General features: G+C 34.9%; 1 protein-coding gene across 1 annotated transcript in view; it reads left to right on the top strand.

Moving 5' to 3' along the window:
• The window catches only part of Gyc88E (Guanylyl cyclase at 88E), an 810,833-nt gene that overhangs the window by 345,604 nt on the left and 445,679 nt on the right, over positions 1 to 19,550 (top strand). Inside the window, exon 3 of the mRNA XM_069840815.1 lies at positions 1,507 to 1,608. The gene's annotated coding sequence lies outside the window, so the exon portion shown is untranslated. The remainder of the gene's footprint in view (positions 1 to 1,506; positions 1,609 to 19,550) is intronic.

The raw sequence follows: 19,550 nt of genomic DNA, 5'->3' as shown, positions 1-19,550 counted from the left end.
ATACAGGGTGATTCACGAGGATTTACCGTCACTTACGGAGCTTTCCGAAGACATTCTGGGCAAAAAAGATGTCGTATAAACATGTGTCCTAATCTCAATATTTTCGGAGCTACACTAATTTTAAGTTGTTTGTAATATACATTTTTTCTTTAGTTTTAAGGGTAAAGAATATTACAAATAGAGAATGAACTATTCAGGAGTATCATTTATTTAATTAGCTAATGTTCTGAAGCTAAGAATGTGTTGTTAATTTCTTTGTACAGATTTTGTTTTTGAATTTTTAATTAAAATTACATTATTCTTACGCACATAACACAAACATTGTTACAAATCATACAACTTGATTGTTTACAGTTTAATTAAGCATCCTAACGTATAGTCTTAAAGAATTTAAAAGAGTGGCGTTATTTGTAACAATTGTTGTGATAAATGCATAAGAAAAATGTAATTTTGTAGTCTAAATCGGAAAAAAAAAATCTGTACTCAGCAACTATGGAATTCACAACACATTTTTAGCTTCAGAATACTAGCTAATTAAAGAAGTGATACTTCTGAGTAGTTCATTCTTTATCTGCAAATTTATTTTATCCTTGAAACTAAAGACTAATGGTATTTTACAAACAATTTCAAATTAATGTAACTCTGAAAATATTGAGATTAGGGCACATATTTATATTACATCTTTTGCTCAGAATGACTTTGAAAATATGCTCCGTAAGGGGCAGTAAATCCTCGTGAATCACTCTTTATCCCATATTTAATAGTTATATGACATTATTTGCTCTTCTCTGGCTTGTAAATGATGACTTTGTATTATACTTTCTAATTTATAATACTTTTTTTAGCATCATATTACTCTGATTTCTTACCAGATTTAATAGTTGTATGACATTACTTGTTCTTCTCTGGCTTATAAATGATGACTACCTGTTATGCTCATGGTTTATGATAACGTTTTGTTAGCATCATATTACTCTGATTTCTTGCCATATATACCAGACATATATAATATATGACATTATTTATTCTTCTCTGGGTTGTAAATGATGACTGTATATTATACTTAGTGGTTTATAATACGTTGTGTTAGCATCTTTTTACTCTGATTTCTTGCAATATATACCAGACTTAATGGGCCGTATTCATAGACATTTTTAGCGCGGGCTTTCAGTGGATTATCAGCGTTTTTCGTATTCATAAACCAGTGTTAGCGATAGGATATGATTTGAATTCTGTACTAGTAACCAGTGGATAGCCGGGACTAGCTTAGTACGCTCGTAGCGCATGCTGCGAAATGTCTATGAATACGGCCCAATAGCTTTATGACATTATTTCTCTTCTCTGGCTTGTAAATTAGGCTCCTCATACTTACTGGCTTTCAGTACATTATACAATATCAACTTGTTCTAATTCCTTGCAATAGTTTTACTTCGTTTAATAACTTTTTGACATTACTGGTCTTTTATGGCTTGTAAATAATGACCGAATGTGTTTATTGGTTTACAGAGTGAAGTAGCGTCGATGCTATGTTTTCCGGAATGAGAAACTTTGCGTCAGGATATCAGTCATAAACTGGCATTGTACCTTCAGAACGCAGCACACTCGACGGTAAGGCTTTCTTAAATATATTTACCAACACTATTTTAACAATATATGTATAATGTCCATAAATATAATCATTGTTTAACATATAGGCCTATTGCATACACATACACTTACCACTTACGCTATATCCCTGTATTTGCATATTTCTTCCATCCATCTCACATCATCTTGCATTCCTCATTGTCCATCATGGATTTATCAAGTAATAACGAATAACTAACGAGAGTTTGCCATTTCGTAATTCTAACGTTCAACACCTACGACAACGGACGCCAATCTTGTTGCTTCCTGTTGAAAATAGATGGTGCTGATCGCAGTTTCGCATCCTATTATTCATACATATGCTTAATCTTACCATTGAGAAATTATAGGTAAGTAATATTTCCACTTCCCTGATTTTTAAATTTCTATCTTTATTTTTCGACCTGCTAAAGATACGAAGACAAGCTACTTTTTCTAATTTTTACTCATAAATAAAGCGCAGCAGCACTCATTGTTTGTGGCTTCTCCTGAGCGTAGACACTCGGAAGTAAAACGTAGATTAATTAGCTCTGCTAGTCATAACCTTCTTAATTATTTACATGTGGTAATGTTCATTATTTTCCGTACGCTGAATTCAGTACATTTTCCAAGAACATGTGCACGTACAAAAATATTCCCACCTAACCGTACTCTTGTATCTGCTCGTACACTTCATATACTGGCTGTAATTGACATCTGCGACTCCGCAAAGAATTTGGGAAGACGACACCGGAAACTCACATGCTCTACTACTGGTGTGGGAAATAGGAAGGTTCTGAGTAGGGCTACTAGCATATTTCACTCAGCAACGACACTCTTCACTGACTAATAACTGAGCCGAGCTCGACGTATCAGCGGATCATCTCGTCTGCTACATCACCGACAGAATTCGCATTGCTGGCACACCTCCGATAGCGCCAACTTTTTCCTTTCCATTTTGATATTTAAATTTCTATTGACCGGCTAGGGTTTGAAACAATTGAGGGAGAGAGAACCGAGGCTTAGTTTTTACGTTTTGTAGGAAAGCACCTCACTCAGGAGCTCACTCTCGACGTGGAAGGTCGTTTCGAGAACTACTGAATCAGTTAACTTCAATCAGGAACCCAGTCCCGACGCGGAAGGTTTTTTGGAGAACATGTCGAACAGTTAACTTCATTGAGGAATTCAGTCGTGATGTATAAGGTTGTATTTGAATTTATCATGGAGTAGTCAGTCAAAATTACGAACTTATTTTGGTACTTTGTTACATTTGCTTACGATATATTTGCTGAATTGTATATGGAGAGCATTCGCTAGTGATAATGTCTTGGTTCGTGTATGAGAGATTGCGCGAGGTTTTGTAGTCGTCGCGAGTTACGTCGTATTGGTACATAGTATGTTACAGATTAGGCGAAGTGGTTTTCGCGGTTTGATTTTTCGTGCGCATTAGGATACGCGGATACTGTATAGATACGTCGTATTGAGGTTCCAAGATAGCCTGGCGAATTGTGGTGATTAATGAAAGGTATTGGTTATATCGTAATAAAGTATGTAACGAAACTCCACTCAAATTGCTTTCTTGATTATTCTAGTACATTTTATTCCAAATTGAGTATTACTTTCGACTTATAATTCTGAGTATATTGAATTCCAGTTTGTTATTTAAATGGGTACGTGAATTCGGAGCTATTGTCGTTCTATATATATTTCTTTCTCTCTATTTCTCTCTCTCTCTCGGGTATCAGGTTCATTGTGATAGTACAGAGATTTATAGTATGTGCAGATTGTCGTTCTATATATATTTCTTTCTCTCTATTTCTCTCTCTCTCTCGGGTATCAGGTTCATTGTGATAGTACAGAGATTTATAGTATGTGCAGATTGTAATTAAAAGTAAAGTTTTTAGCTAATTATGTGCACATTGAGTATGTGTGTGTGTGTGTGTGTGTGTGACTCACTTGGATTATTTTCTGTGAGTTATCGAGTCTATATATTGAGTCTACTAGTTAGACTTTAGCTATAACTTTTAAAATCTATTTGGACACTGAGTAAGAGTTTATGGAAATCGCTGGACATTGATGTTAAGTTTATATGTTCGTTGAGATGTTGTGTGAATGATCCAGCGTGGAATATTTTGTAAGTCATGAACTTAATATTTTGGAACTTTCCAATTAGATTGAATTGTGACTATGAAAGTATATTGGCCGATTAAAGATCAAAGTATCGAAGGTTCTGGACTTTATTTATTGTTGTGTTTGAGATCAGTTTAGTATATTACTTCTCTTTATTTAATTTCACATATTCATGTTTTATTCCATCAACTCATTCATGTACTTGTTATTTATTATTCGTTAATTATATTTGTTATCATAAATTCTCACTGTTTATTCTGTAAAGTCTTCCACTGCGCACATCCCAATAACCGGATGCACCAACGAGATCTGGCGAGTAACACCCCGTAGCGCCCCGTTCTAAGAGGAGGTTATGGTTTAAATACGCCTCATAATGAAGAAACAAGAAGCTTCGAAACTAATATTATCGAGAGGTATTACAAGCTTTGTGTGATGGACCATAAAATAGCACTTCGAGACCATACCTAAAATGTATGTTGGCTCTATCCATCCGTAACTTTCTGCAATAGGCAACAGTAAATCGCTCGACTAATTTGATACGCTGAGGAAACCTTAATTGCAACTGTCCTTCATTTCACTTATCACATAGTGTTAGTTCAATCGCTTTATTATAATTTTAATTTATGTTTCATTAGACGGAAATTAATGAATTGACTAATTAATGACAATATCAAATACGTCTACACATTTGTTTTTAAACAGTTATTTCCAAGGAATTCCGTGTACTTTAAATTATCTATGTTGGTTAGTCTAAAAACGTATTTGTAAATGCTATTGCCAAGATATTCTGTATGTTTTCAATTATATGTCATGCCTTAGTCTGAAGTTGTGCTTTCAACATGCCATTTTCAACCTATATTTTATGTTTTCAATTATGTAACATGGGTTGTCTGTACACGTACTCGTAACATCCTATTACCAAGCTATTCTCTGTTTTCAATTATCTGGCATGGATAGTCGGTAGTCGTGCTTGTAACATGCTATTTCAAAGATATTCTTTGTGTTTTCAATTATCTGGCATGGCTAGTCTATATACGTGCTTGTAACATGCTATTCTCATGCTATTTTGTATTTTTTATTTATCTGGCATGCATAGTCGGTAGACGCACTTGTAACATGCTATTTCCAAGATATTCTGTGTGTTTTCGATTATCTGCATGGCTCGTCTGTGGACGTGCTTGTAACATGCTATTTCCAAAATATTCTGTGTGTTTTCGATTATCTGGCATGGCTCGTCTGTAGACGTGCTTCTAACATGCTATTTCCAAGATATTCCGTGTGTTTTCAATTATCTGCCTTACCTAGTCTATACGCGTGCTTGTAACACGCTACTTTGTGTGTTTTCAATTATCTGGCATTGCTAAGCAGTGGACATGCTTGTAACATGCTATTTCCAAGGTATTCTGTGTGTGTTTCAATTATTTGGCATTGGTAGTCGTTAGACGTGCTTGTAACATGCTAATCTCATGCTATTCTGTGTGTGTTTTGAATTATCTGGCATTGCTAATTGTTAGACGTGCTTGTAACATGTTAATTCCAAGATATTCTGTGTGTTTTCAATTATCTGAAATGGCTAGTCTGTAGACGGTGTTTGTAACATGCTATTTACCAGATATTGTGTGTGTTTTCAGTTATCTGGCATAACTAATCTGAAGACATGCTTATAACATGCTATTCTCATTGTATTTTTTTTTCAGTTATGTAGCATTGGTAGTCTGTAGGCGTGCTTGTAACATGCTCTTTCCAAGCTGTCTGTAATAAAATTTTAAATAAGTGGTATGTCTGCCTAGTTTGTAGAGATTCTGGTGAAGTAATAACAAGCTGTATGGTAGTTTTCAATTATCTTGCATCCTTAGTCTGTAGATGTTATAAGTACCTATTATGATATGATAAAATGTTTTATCTAAGTTGGTCTGTAGAATTCAATTACCTGGAATTTCTAATCTGGAAACATACTTGCAACATGGTAGTTCGAAGCTGTTTTGCAGTTTACAGTTTACAGTTTTATTATCTGGCATGGTAGCAGATGTCTGCCTAGTTTGTAGAAGTTCTGGTGAAGTAATATCTTCAAGCTGTATGGTAGTTTTCAATTATCTTGCATCCTTAGTCTGTAGATGTTATAAGTACCTATTATGATATGATAACATGTTTTATCTAAGTAAGTTGGTCTGTAGAATTCAATTACCTGGAATTTCTAATATGGAAACATACTTGCAACATGGTAGTTCGAAGCTGTTGTGCAGTTTACAGTTTTATTATCTGGCATGGTAGCAGATGATTTCCATGTCCTTACGTAGTTTTTATTTATGTGGCATTTGTAGTCCATAGATTCTGTAAATATTCTTATAGCATGCTATTTCTGAGTTGTACTATAATTGTCTATTACTTGACATTCATAGCTTCGAGGCTTACAGGTAACATGCTAATCCCAAGCTGTTCTATAGCATTTATTTATGTGGAATGCCTGGTCTTTAGATATTCTGATAGCATGGTATTCTAAGTACTACTATCGTTTTCAGTATTAGTTGGCATTCCTAGCCTCAAGACATTCTGATAATACACTATTCCAAGCAGTTTTATTTATGTGACAAGCGTAGTCTGTAGATATTCTAGTAACGTACTATTTCCAAATTCATTCATAGTTTTCAATTGTCTGACATTCCTGTGCTCTAGGGGTTCTCGTAACACGCTATTTCCAAGTTATTCTGTTATTCTCAATTATCTGACATGGGGTTAAACAGTTTACATAGGCCTACTCAATTTCACATACGGGATTTAAACTACTTGACATTTCACGTAAATCATTTTACATACACACCAATTCACATATTTCATTTCACTTATGCTACATCCCATATACCATACTGTTACACAAATTGGAATTTACGGAACTTGAAATCCCTTGGAGTTATTTTGTTGTATATGTGTATATATATATATATATATATATATATATATATATATATATATATATCTGTGTGTGAATGTGTGTGTGTGTGTGTGTTTGTAAAAGTGAAATTTAATTTAGTACACATTTTACACAGATTTACAGAATAAAATTATATTGTACAGTAGTCATATATTCCATTAGTCTATTACCATCTTTGTTTTCATAGTACATCCTGCATATTCTGCAGTTTCGTAATCACTATTACGTACATCCTTCGAATTTGGGGATGGATTTTTCTCTCAACATCGAGTTCCCTCATCATTGTCTCTGTATCTTCTTATTCCTAATTAGTTCTCGTATCAAGAAATATAGTGAGGGATGTGTCTTACCAACGAGTAATAGGAAGCGATTATGTCATGCATCAGACTGGTTGTTAGTTCTAGGTTCATTTCTAAACGCTGCATGATACTGATTCCACAATGAAGTAGCATACCGGTACCGCACCAGAACAGCTTGTCTCCATCTGCATCATCTAATCGGTGTGTTGCGGATATAAATTTTGGCAAAGTAATAACCCAACGCTCGGCAATGATCCGGAATTCTCAAATACCATTCGCCAAACTAATTGCAACATATTCTTCGTGAGCAATCTACAAACTTAACATTGATGCACGGCATCCCTCACTTCATGACTGTCACGATCGTTGTAGTGGGCTTGCAGCCCTTCCACTCAACTTTTCTTAACATTGCCTGGCCCAAATGGTTGCGGCATGACGGAACTCAGTACGTTGAGCATTAATGATGACCAACGCAATGTTACTAATAATAGTTTCAGGATGCAACACGATGTTGTTTCTCTATGCATGACTGTTAATCTTTCTCAGCACGATCTAAGCTTATACGTGTCTTGCTCCTTGTTTGCCAACAAGCGATTTGCATATGGAAAGGAAATCGCAAGGATGGTGAACACCTGTGTAAAGATTGACTGAGGCACTCGGAATGTACCGTCCATGTACCATACTTCCGAAACCGTAAGAATCTTATATTCTTGGCTGTACCAAAAATGACTATCTTATTTTTCTCCTCTTCGTCATCCAAGTTGTTGAACAGCACGAACCGATCTCCTCGACTGGTAAATGAACATTCTTTTATTTGTACCAAATCCGCCAAAGATTTATGGTTTTCAAGCAGATCACATGCTCTTTCTATTCATGGCCGCTTAAAAACAGACCTTTCTGGTAAATGCGGTAACAGAAGGCCAGGCATCTCAGCAAGCTACTCTCTGAGAATTCTGAAGGGTGGTTCTTCTGGATGTGCAGTTGCTCGTCATTTGGCTGTAGCGATGTTCTTTCTCATCAGGGATAGCTACATTGCTAGTCTCTGATGTTTGTAATATTCTTGTCGTGTGACCATCCGTGACTGCTCAACCTCCACATGTCTCCTTGTGGACACATATCCAATACGCCTTACCAGTATTCCCATTGTATCTTTGCTTACGATAGAGATGTCCTCGGTACGCAATGCATTTCCTCCCGTACGACGTGTTAATACATTTTCCTTCCATTTTTAGAGTTTAATTGTTCAACACGAAAATTTACTTCTGTATTGAAAATTTAAAATCGAAACGGCAATATCATGGAATCGTAATTTCATGTAACCATTCGTTTTGTCAGTTGCAACACACGTGTGAGGACATATGGGAATTGTATGTCAAAAGGCATGCAAAAGAAGTACACCGAATGTTGTACGAGATATGGAGTCTACCATAAGTTGGTATGTAAAAAAAGTACACAAATGTCGTGTAGGCGAAAAAGTGGTATACGAAATGATAGTATGTGAAATATCGAGTAAGTAAAATCCTATATGTGAAAAGTTTTAGACGGTAGCATGCTGTGTCCAAGCTCTTCCATAGTTTTTAATTATGTGACATGCAGTGATTTGTCATCTGTGATGATCTTCATTTTCATATTACCTAGGCCTGTAAAATTAGTTCATTTATCCTTGCAGTACGTTATTCATTGATTAATTCATCAATTCATTTATTATTCATCCAATTTTTGTACATTAATTATTATCCAATTGATTAATGTTTGTTTTTCATTTGTCTTGTAACAACAGTTTAACCGAGCGAGGTGCCTCATGCGTTCCGCATGGGATTCGCATTCGTTAGGTCTGTGGTTCGATTCCCGGACCGATCAACCTGACGATGGTTTTTCCGTTGTTTTGTACAGTTACTTAGGGAAATTCCGAGTTGGAATTATCATTGCCACGATCCATTTCCCTTCCTCTTCCGTGTACAAAAAGAATTTAGATTTAATACCATTCATCTCCTTCATCTCATTGCATAGACATATTCAAGCCAAGATGCATGTCTTCGTCCGCTTTCGAGGCAGAGGGAAGGGCGTCCTTTCCCCAAACGTTCCTGGGTTCCCAGCCTTCCGCAACATTTCTGCCTAGATTCATTCCTTAAGAACACTTCCAAGGGCACTTTCGATACCTTGGAAGGGCCGTTGGAATGGATCCTATGCTACTTGGTCACCTTGACAGTATGAACTTGGGGCGGGTGTAGCCTCCATTGGGTGAGCGGGTAAGAGATCACATGCGGCCGGTGGGCTGGTACACCTCATCCTCATTCATCCTATAAAATTCGGGGTGCACAATAGGCCACATTATGGCCGACCTGCAAAGGGTCGTCCCTAACCCGCCCCTACCGTTACGTAATCTAACCTAACAACAGTTTACTCAATCTTTATCGGAAGTCTTGTGGTTACTGTATTCGCTGTTCAAACCAACGGAATGCGATGAATTTTTAAAATGATAAAATTTCAGCGTGGTTTTCTCCTGGAGGGAAATAAAGCTTGTTGGCCAGTGTCGTACACATATGACACTATTATGAGCCCTGTTCCCGATAGAGGGTCTCAGAAAATGTTCCTTGGCCATTGCTTGCCCACTTGAATTTCAAAGCTGAAAAATATCTCCACTTGCAAACGTAATTAAACAAAATATTCCTACTCCTACTGCTACTATTACTACTACTACTACTGCTACTATTACTACTACTACTACTGCTACTATTACTACTACTACTACTGCTGCTACTATTACTACTACTACTACTGCTACTATTACTACTACTACTACTACTGCTACTATTACTACTACTACTACTGCTACTATTACTACTACTACTACTGCTACTATTACTACTACTACTACTGCTGCTACTATTACTACTACTACTACTGCTGCTACTATTACTACTACTACTACTACTACTACTACTACTACTACTACTACTACTACTACTACTACTACTACTACTACTACTACTACTACTACTATTGAGCAATTCCACGAAAATGTCATATTGAGGTGAATTTCCTGAAATTGATGTAGGAGTATTTTTGTTGAAGAAATATTTTTCTTTATATTTTAAATCGCCTTACTTCGTAAGATAATGTTTAAAATACTCTTTCTTTTAGTCTATAACTTGCTGCAGATCTTGTCATATTCCAAACGCTTAAAAAAACACGTATAGATACTTATGTTTCGTGTCACAATTTGGACACGTAAATTTGTTTTATTTCGAGCCGTCTTTTTTGTATACTATATTTTGGTCTTTCCTTAAAGTAAATATGTAATTAATTGAAGTATCCTAAGATCCTAAATAACTTAAAATCATTATAATTATTTGTACTGTAAGTTACGGTCAGTCCGTCACAATAAACATGCAAAAACTCTTCCACACAGCACAATAATTGATAGATTAAAATTTCCTTTGGTATTCTGCGTTATTACTACATGATCAATAAAAAAGTATTAGAACATTTTCTTCTAAAGTGATTTCGTTTTCCGCAGCGGCATTGTGAGTGACTGACATGTCGCGCTCTCAGCTGTTATGCTGTTCCTTCTCACAGCGTGCTTATTTACTTGGAAGGCCTTGGTGAAGTTACACGTGAACTGCTGTTAAGTGTGCAGTAATTACACCAGAAAAGAGCAAAATGAGATTCAGGCAGCTCATTGGAGCAATAAGCAGGTCTCAATATTTACTGCTGTTGCCTGGTTTAAACAGGAAGGTGACAGGGAAGTTCAGAAGAAATCCTCTGCATTAGTGTCAGATTATGTAGCACATGACAAATAGGCTATGCAGTGAATGTTTGTCTACGAAAAGTGTTTTCGGAAATTTTGGCGATTCTTCCGAACATTGAGGTGGTAAAAATATTTTCAGATAAAGCAGCGAGTCATTTTAAATAGAAGTAAACATTGAGCAATGTGACATTGCTTGCTCGCATATTTGGATTTAACATAGAATGGAACTTCTTTCAGTCACATCATGGCAAAGGGGCCGTGGATGTGATTGGAGGCCAAGTAAAAAGGATGCGAAATTGCGGAAGAAGATGCAAAGCGCTACAGAATTTCGTAACATTGTGAGCAATAAAAACATTCAAATTATTGTTAAGGAGGTAGCACAGATTGAGATAGACGAAGGAAAAAAGTATCTCGAAAAACGATTTGAACATCTTTCACCTATTCCGGCATCTGAAGGAGTTCATTAAGTGAAAGTGTTAGATCCCTATGTTGTAGTATATGTACAACTGTCTTGTGAACAATCAGTGCGAAAGGTCCACAGGTTCCGTGTGTGAAAAGAAACTAAAGTTTGTTCAGATAACAAGTGACATATTGACAGTGTTCCTGCAGTACATACTTGTTAGATAAAATAAGTGAGTCAACGAGTGCCGTGGAGTACTTCTACGTGTTTAATTCTAATGGTTCAAATTCAATCTAAAAGTAGGACTCAACATTCTAATCTATTATTATGATCACAATATATAACAGCCATAGGCATGGGAAATATAAACTGTGATCTGCGTCACCTTATCATAATCGATAAGGAGGTCAGTGCCAGATGATTAGGAACGCGCTTGAATAACGTAACATACTGTCTTACGCTGGGGAGTTGATGCCATATAGAGTGATAAGCGCTGTCAAGGTTGCTGTGACACTCTTATAGTCCTAAAATTAAACACCAATGCATATGGCTTGTATATACAGTATTTAATCACAGAGAAAGAACTATATACGTTATTAAGTAGGCCTATTAATACTTGTATGTGCATTAATTTGTGTCATTTAAGATGCATGGTTAAGCAAACTTATTTTTGTATTCTGGAAAACATATTATTCATTTAAATTAATCGTTATGTTAATTTACTACTAATCAAGTGTCATATTATTTTGTACTATTTACGGTTCTGTAAGTGCAACTTAATTTAAAAATTCAGAGATGTCAGTCAGTTACAGAATGAGGTCAGTCTGTTACACATCACTTTTTCGGCCATAACTCCATTACTAATCGTAGTTTGGAGGTCGTTTTCAACTTAAACTGAAGATTACAATTTCCTTTCAGAACTATATTTTGCAAAATTGAATCAGCAATTACAATTCAGAGAAATCTGTGGAGAACCATGTTCACTCGAAAAGAGAGTTGACATTTATGTCAGTCTGTTACACACACTTTGGACGTAAATAAATAGCATGCTTTTCCTATTAAAGACGTTTATTTTTATATGTATCTTAAGTGTACACTTCCCTGTATAAAATCCTGCGGTGACACAGTCTAATTTCAACCCATTATACAATTTAGACAGACATTTTGCTGTCAAAGTGTACTGTAAATATCAGTCAGTTACACGTGGAATTGCTCTATTACTACTACTACTACTACTACTGCTGCTACTACTACTGCTGCTACTACTACTACTACTACTACTACTACTACTACTACTACTACTACTACTACTACTACTACTACTACTACTACTACTACTACTGTGTCCTACTACCACTACAAAGTACTAAACATTCAGTCACTTTTATGTTGAGCTATAAAATGCTAATATATCTTCTGCATTTATTAATTTATTCTATTAAAATAGCCACTTAATTACTATTGTTTCATTTAATTAACCAGTACTTAAAGGTTTGTGCCATTTGGTCAGTTCTGTCCTCAATATTATGAATATTTACCGATAATAAGACTCTGGTTATGTTGTCTGCTGGATTTGTAGCAGAATACTCTACGATTTTCGGTCATAGTAAATTAATTAATTAATATCATTATTATCTACATTTATTTTTTCTCAACTTACTGTTTATTTCCTAATACATTTTATATAGTAAATGTGACTGGGGAGGATAACTCAAAGAAATGAAGAGCTGCACTAATAATATAAAATACAGACGGTGACAATTATTCTATGGTATTAACGAAAAAACAACAGTGCTATAATTATAGATAAAACTGAAGTTGTGGAACACAACCTACATCACAGCTTCCTTCTATAGCAGAGATGTGACTTTAATGACAAATTTTGGTCTTCTCCGTGGGAAGAAGATTTTTAATTGAGCAATTAATTACACTAGGGAACACAGTTTTCGTCGAGTTAGATCTGACACTTATTTCTTACAAACTTTAGCGCTGGAAATCCAAATTTGATCTCAGTCTTTTTCTATCACGTTAATTGTTTAAGATACAGGGTGCTCTCCATAAAACATACAAATTGTATACATAGAATGAAAACGAAGAAATAAATTTCTTGAATGTTCCTTATTCACTAATTTGTTCATACAAAGCAAATATTGTTTCTGTACTCCAAATCTTGTGCAAGTCATTTCAGTTAAGGCGTAAATTTGCGCTTGTAACTTTTCCTGAATTGTGCCATCCGTGGACAATCCCTCCGAATGCTCTAGCAATAGTCGGCGAGCATATGTTGATCCCATCTACCCTGATACTTTGTTTCCATAATCTTTAAACACAGACATGGAAATACTGCACATCCAATCAAAAAGCCAGTAACTCAACGCACTAGAACAATATGAAACATACAGACACACGAAAACACACCCCAACGATATTCTCAACACACAACTCAATTTCAAAACACATACACTCTTTGACTCTACACTACGAACGCACCCACACAGGGAACAAGAGGCGCCAAGACCAACAACGACCAGTTCTGAAGATGACCGAAAATAGGTCGAAACTTGTTAACAAGGTACGTTAAAATTTAACACAAGAAAGTTCCTATCATACATATTCCGAAAAAAAAAAACAGTAGATTCCTTCGAGTTCCCTCTAGACCTCATTGTAATGAAAGGTACCACTATCGTTTTAATGGAATTAACAGGAAGTTTGTTTGTGTTGCACCAGGCTTCAATCTTTCTCAATGCAACTTGAAGCATTTCGAAGACTGTATTAGGAAATTTCCCTTTAACAATTACAGCAAGATCATCGGAAAATCCGATAGTAAAATACCCAGCCCCATTGAGTTCCCGCAGCAAGACATCCACAACCAGATTCCAAAGCATGGGCGAAAGAACGCCACCTTGAAGACAGCCCCTGGCCGTAGTCACCTTAACATTTCCCCTAATAGACTCATCGTAATTTGCCTAGTTTTAGATGGAAAGATAATTTAAAAATGGATTTGAGGGAGGTGGGTTATGATGGTAGAGATTGGATTAATCTTGCTGAGGATAGGGACCGTTGGCGGGCTTATGTGAAGGCGGCAATGAACCTCCGAGTTCCTTGAAAGCCATTTGTAAGTATGTTCGTACAGATTTCTGCCAACTAAGAGCAAAAATGCGAGTACTTTAAATGTCGAAGCTTGTATGATAACGTCATGAATTCGGTTACTTATTCTTATGTAAGTTCCTTATAGGTGACATTAATAAAATTGTGATTCTTTGTTAAACAGTGTGAGCTTCCGTATTCCGATGAAGGACATGAGACTTCACAAACTTTTCTATATTATACATTCTAAATCTTTCTCTCCGGTCTCCAGATACATTAAAAATAGGACTAACTTGCATGTATGTGATTTCGATTCATTCAACGTATAGAAGTATTAGATCATGGCAATGTGAACTGCTGTTATATTATTTGTATAATTTTTCGAAACATAACGGGAATATTTTTTGTAATATTTAAATTTATTAGTAATTATTATTATTTTATTACATTCTATTTTGTTATATTCTCCCTTACGTTTTAAATATTAACCATTTATACTAAATGAGTTGCTTTTGCTATATTCCAATGTGTTTTACTTTCTTTTTTCTATTATAGTGTTATCTTCATGTTGTTTAGTGTTGATTTTATTATGCTATTATTATTATTTTTTGTAATATGTTAGTATTCTGTTCTTTAACTTTTTGTTAAATTTTAACTGCTTGTATACTTTGTGACCTGGTAGAGTCTAAGAGAAGGTCCTATGGTCTTAACTCTGCCAGTATAAACAAATAATAATAATAATAATAATAATAATAATAATAATAATAATAATGTTTGTTATATATTAACGATTGCAATCCATATTCTTCAATTGTGGTATTGTCACAGTGATATAGGTATATAGTTAATTTGTATCATTGTTTTTCATCTTATTATTGTACTAATTTTATTTATTCTTTCACTCTACGGGATTTATATTGGCCAATGACTTTTTAAGTACATAAATAACAATAAATAATAAACAAATGAATAAATTATTATTATTATTATTATTATTATTATTATTATTATTATTATTACCGCATTTAAGCAGTCCAATATCAAACTCCACATAAATTACATTTTCAAACCATGATATTGGTATGTTAATGTCATAAACTGCATTTGGCAAGCATATTGTAACATAGAAGTCTATCTTACTTCGATGTAGAAAATTGATTGTATAATACAGAGTGATGTCTGATGATGAAATGACGATCTTGTAACTTTACTTGTGGTTTTTCACATTGTAGGATACAAATGAAAGGAATGTAGATATTAAAGAACAATATAAATATTTGAAATAAACTGAGAGTAAAGCAATACAGGAATAATTGGTTATCCGACGTAGGCCTACAAAGAATGCAACCGACTAGACTATCACATCGGTTTATGAATTACAAATCGAGTGGTAGAAGAGATATTGGACGTCCAAGAAAAAGGTGGACAGAACATTAACATAGACTGCTACAGGCAAAGTTTTCTAATGCTTGAAGGATGGTAATGATGATGATGATGATGATGATGAAATATAACAGCAGTTTTTCTTCAGTCATTAATAAGACTCCATTCCAAGTAATGTACAACTTTCAGACGAAGATCCGTAGCAATTGAAGGGTTCAGAACCATAGTGGGCAAAGCGCCATTTACTTAACCCGTAGAAAACAAGGGTTAAAATGAAGTTATTACCATAATTCAATGGAAACATATATGAAGTAATATTATTGGAACCGCCCTTCTATGTTGACAGTGTCACATCATTAAACAAGTTACAGAGCTCATCATTATATCTGATTCTCCATACACTATTAGTGCATTTTTTCTCAGTATTTTCCTCTCAAAAGTGTCGATTATATTTCCTTCCTTCTGTAAGAATGTCCAAGTTTCCCATCCATAAGTAATGACGCTACGAATCAATACTTTTTATAGTGTTATTCGGGCCCTCCTACATAAGTCGTTTAGCCTGTTTCTAATTGTGCATTCTTTGTTAACAATAAAAAAAAAAAAACAGAAAAATAAATCGTAAATGCAGTATCTCCGTTTTGGTTATGAGACATATTATGACAAAGAAAAATTAATCATTGTGATATTGGGAACACTCATTCCCATTGCAATACAATTCTTTTGGTGCAGACTATCACGGAGTGACTTGAGTTTCAGAGAATTACCTATTTTCCCATGCCCAAATTCTTTGTTAAATATTTCAGAACAAAAAGTAGGTATTTCAATTTTAATGTTAGAATTTATTCCCTAGACATTCCTCTCCTGCATGAAACAGTTTCCCAATATCAAAACCTAACATTATAGCAAAAAAAAAATCATCACTGCCTGACTTAAACACATACACAAATTTGCGCAATTTAGGAAACCTAGATTACAAATTGCATTTTTAATTTCTGCAACTGTTTTTCCTAATCTTGGACAATCTGTGCGGCTTTAGAAGCAGTATTTGGGTCTACTTGTGCATATAAACAGCTTTTTTTTTCAAGATTAAATAGGAATAAAACACTCACAGGGACCAATATTAGTGACAGAAATTTAATGCCAGTGTTACGTCTATACTTATTCATTAATTGGTTTATTTATTTAATCTGACAGAATTACGGCCACAAGGCTTCCTCTTCCATCCTACTTGATAGCACATATAAATATAAAGAAGCAACACTGACAAAATAATAAAAATTAAAATAAAGATCTATAATAATAATAATAATAATAATAATAATAATAGTAATAATAATAATAATAATAATAATAATAATAGTAATGGTTTATTTGAAATGGCAGAGTTAAGGCCATATAGCCTTCTCTAACACTGCGATACAAAAAACACTACAAATTTATAAAGTAAAGTACACTACAATTTTACACACAAAACTGAAGTAGATAATCGCAATATAATGTAAACAACAAGTCATTAGAAATCAGACTTAATATTATATAGAAAGAAAGGAAAATGCTTAATAAAATGTGAACAGTAGGACAAAATAAATGAGACATACAAAGTATAGAGACATAAAACAATAATAATAATAATAATAATAATAATAATAACAATAGTAATAATAATAACAATAATAATGTATCCGACAGATATTTGAAAAAAAAAAATGTGAGTATAAGGGTACGGTACATCAGTTATTTATAGATTTCAAAAAGTCATATGACTCGAAGAGAGAAGTTTTATATAATATTCTTATTGAACTTGGTATTCCCTAGAAACTAGTTCGATTAATTAAAATGTGTCTTAGTGAGACTTAGAGCAGTGTCCGTATAGGCCAGTTTCTATCTGATGCTTTTCCAGTTCACTGCGGACTAAATTAAGGAGATGCCATTAGGAAAGTTCAGGATAACAGAGAGGGTTTGGAATTGAACGGGTTACATTACCTTCTTGTCTATGCGGATGACGTGAATATGTTAGGAGAAAATCCACAAACGATTAGGGGAAACACGGAAATTTTACTTGAAGCAAGTAAAGCGATACGTTTGAAAGTAAATCCCGGAAGGACAAAGTATGTGATTATGTCTCATGACGAGAATATTGAACGAAATGGAATTATAAAAATTGGAGATTTTTCTTTCGAAGAGGTGGAAAAATTCAAATATCTTGTAGCAACAGTAACAAATATAAATGACACTCGAGAGGAAATTAAAGGCAGGATAAATATGGGGAACGCCTATTATTACACGGTTGAGAAGCTTTTGCCATCTAGTCTGCTGTCGAAATCTCTTAAAGTTAGAATTGATAAAACAGTGTTATATTACCTGTTGTTTTAGTTTAGTAGGTTATTTTACGACGCTTTATCAACATCATAGGTTATTTAGCGTCTGAATGAGATGAAAGTGATAATGCCGGTGAAATGAGTCCGGGGTCCAACACCGAAAGTTACCCAGCATTGCTCATATTGGGTTGAGGGAAAACCCCGGAAAAAACCTCAATCAGGTAACTTGCCCCGACCGGGAATCGAACCCGGGCCACCTGGTTTCGCAGTCAGACGCGCTAACCACTACTCCACAGGTGTGGACTTACCGGTTGTTCTGTACGGTTGTGAAACTTGGACTCTCACTTTGACCAAAGGAACAGATATTAAGAGAGTTTGAGAAGAAGGTTCTTAGGGAAATATTTTGGGCTAAGAGGGATGAAGTTACAGGAGAATGGAGAAAGTTACACAACACAGAACTGCACGTTTTGTATTCTTCACCTGACATAATTATGGACATTAAATTCAGACGTTTGAGATGGGCAGGGTATATAGGACTATGAGCGAATCCAGAAATGCATATAGAATGTTAGTTGGGAGATGGGAGGGTAAAAGACCTTTGGGGAGGCCGAGACGTAGATGGGAGGATAATATGAAAATAGATTTGAGAGAGGTGGGATATGATGATAGAAACTGGATTAATCTTGCACAGGATAGGGACCGATGGCAGGGTTATGTGAGGGCGGCAATGAACCTTCGTGTTCCTTAAAAGCCATTTGAATGTAAGTAAATGATATTGAAGTACAAAGCATACAATGTACACACAGTAAGGAAAATTGTGATTATATATAGCTCAAATTATCACGTTATGGATATACCATTATCGGGAAATATGAAAGATAAAATATGTTAAATATCAGTAGAAAATAAGAAGATTAACGATTACGTTGAAACATGCAATACAACATAGCAGTAAGTTAGTTTGGCTACTCGTCATAAGATCATTTTCTTTCTTGGATTTGAAAGATTTCAAGATCTCGCCAACCCTTGACTTCAGGTGGCAGTGTGTTCCAGTGACGAGAGGTAACAACAGTGAAAGAGTAGGAATACAGAGATGATGTGTAGAGTGAAATTTGTAGCGTGTTATGGCGTTGTTATCGAGTATTAATATTATGATAGGAAGAGAGAGATTATGAAAACAGAGGAATACATAAGAGGGGAATGAAATGTGCATAATTCGAAATAAGAGAGAAAGCGAGTGCAGATTTCTTCTCTCATATTACCTAAGCCATGATAACTTCTCGAAAGAAGGTGAGATATGATCATAGTATCGAATATTACAAATTAAGCGGACGCACGCGTTATGAACACGCTGCAGTTTCTGAGAGGAATCAATCCTGAGATAACTTACAGGGTCTAAGAACACTATACAGCACTTATTAAGATAACACAAGACAAAAAATAGTTAAAATAACAGTAATAGCAACGATGATAGTGATGATGATGATGATGATAATAATAATAATAATAATAATAATAATAATAATAATAATAATAATAAATACATTACATATTAAAGGTAAAATTGACAACAGCATATTTGCAATGTTCATTATATGTCACGGATTAAGCCGAAGTTGTGCAACCTTACAGTTGTTTAAGAAGCAATTCC

This window comes from Periplaneta americana, chromosome 12 (assembly GCF_040183065.1).
Source record: "Periplaneta americana isolate PAMFEO1 chromosome 12, P.americana_PAMFEO1_priV1, whole genome shotgun sequence".
Lineage (NCBI taxonomy): Eukaryota > Metazoa > Arthropoda > Insecta > Blattodea > Blattidae > Periplaneta > Periplaneta americana.
The sequence above is the reverse complement of the archived record's forward strand: the minus strand, read 5'-3'. Positions and strand labels throughout refer to the sequence as shown.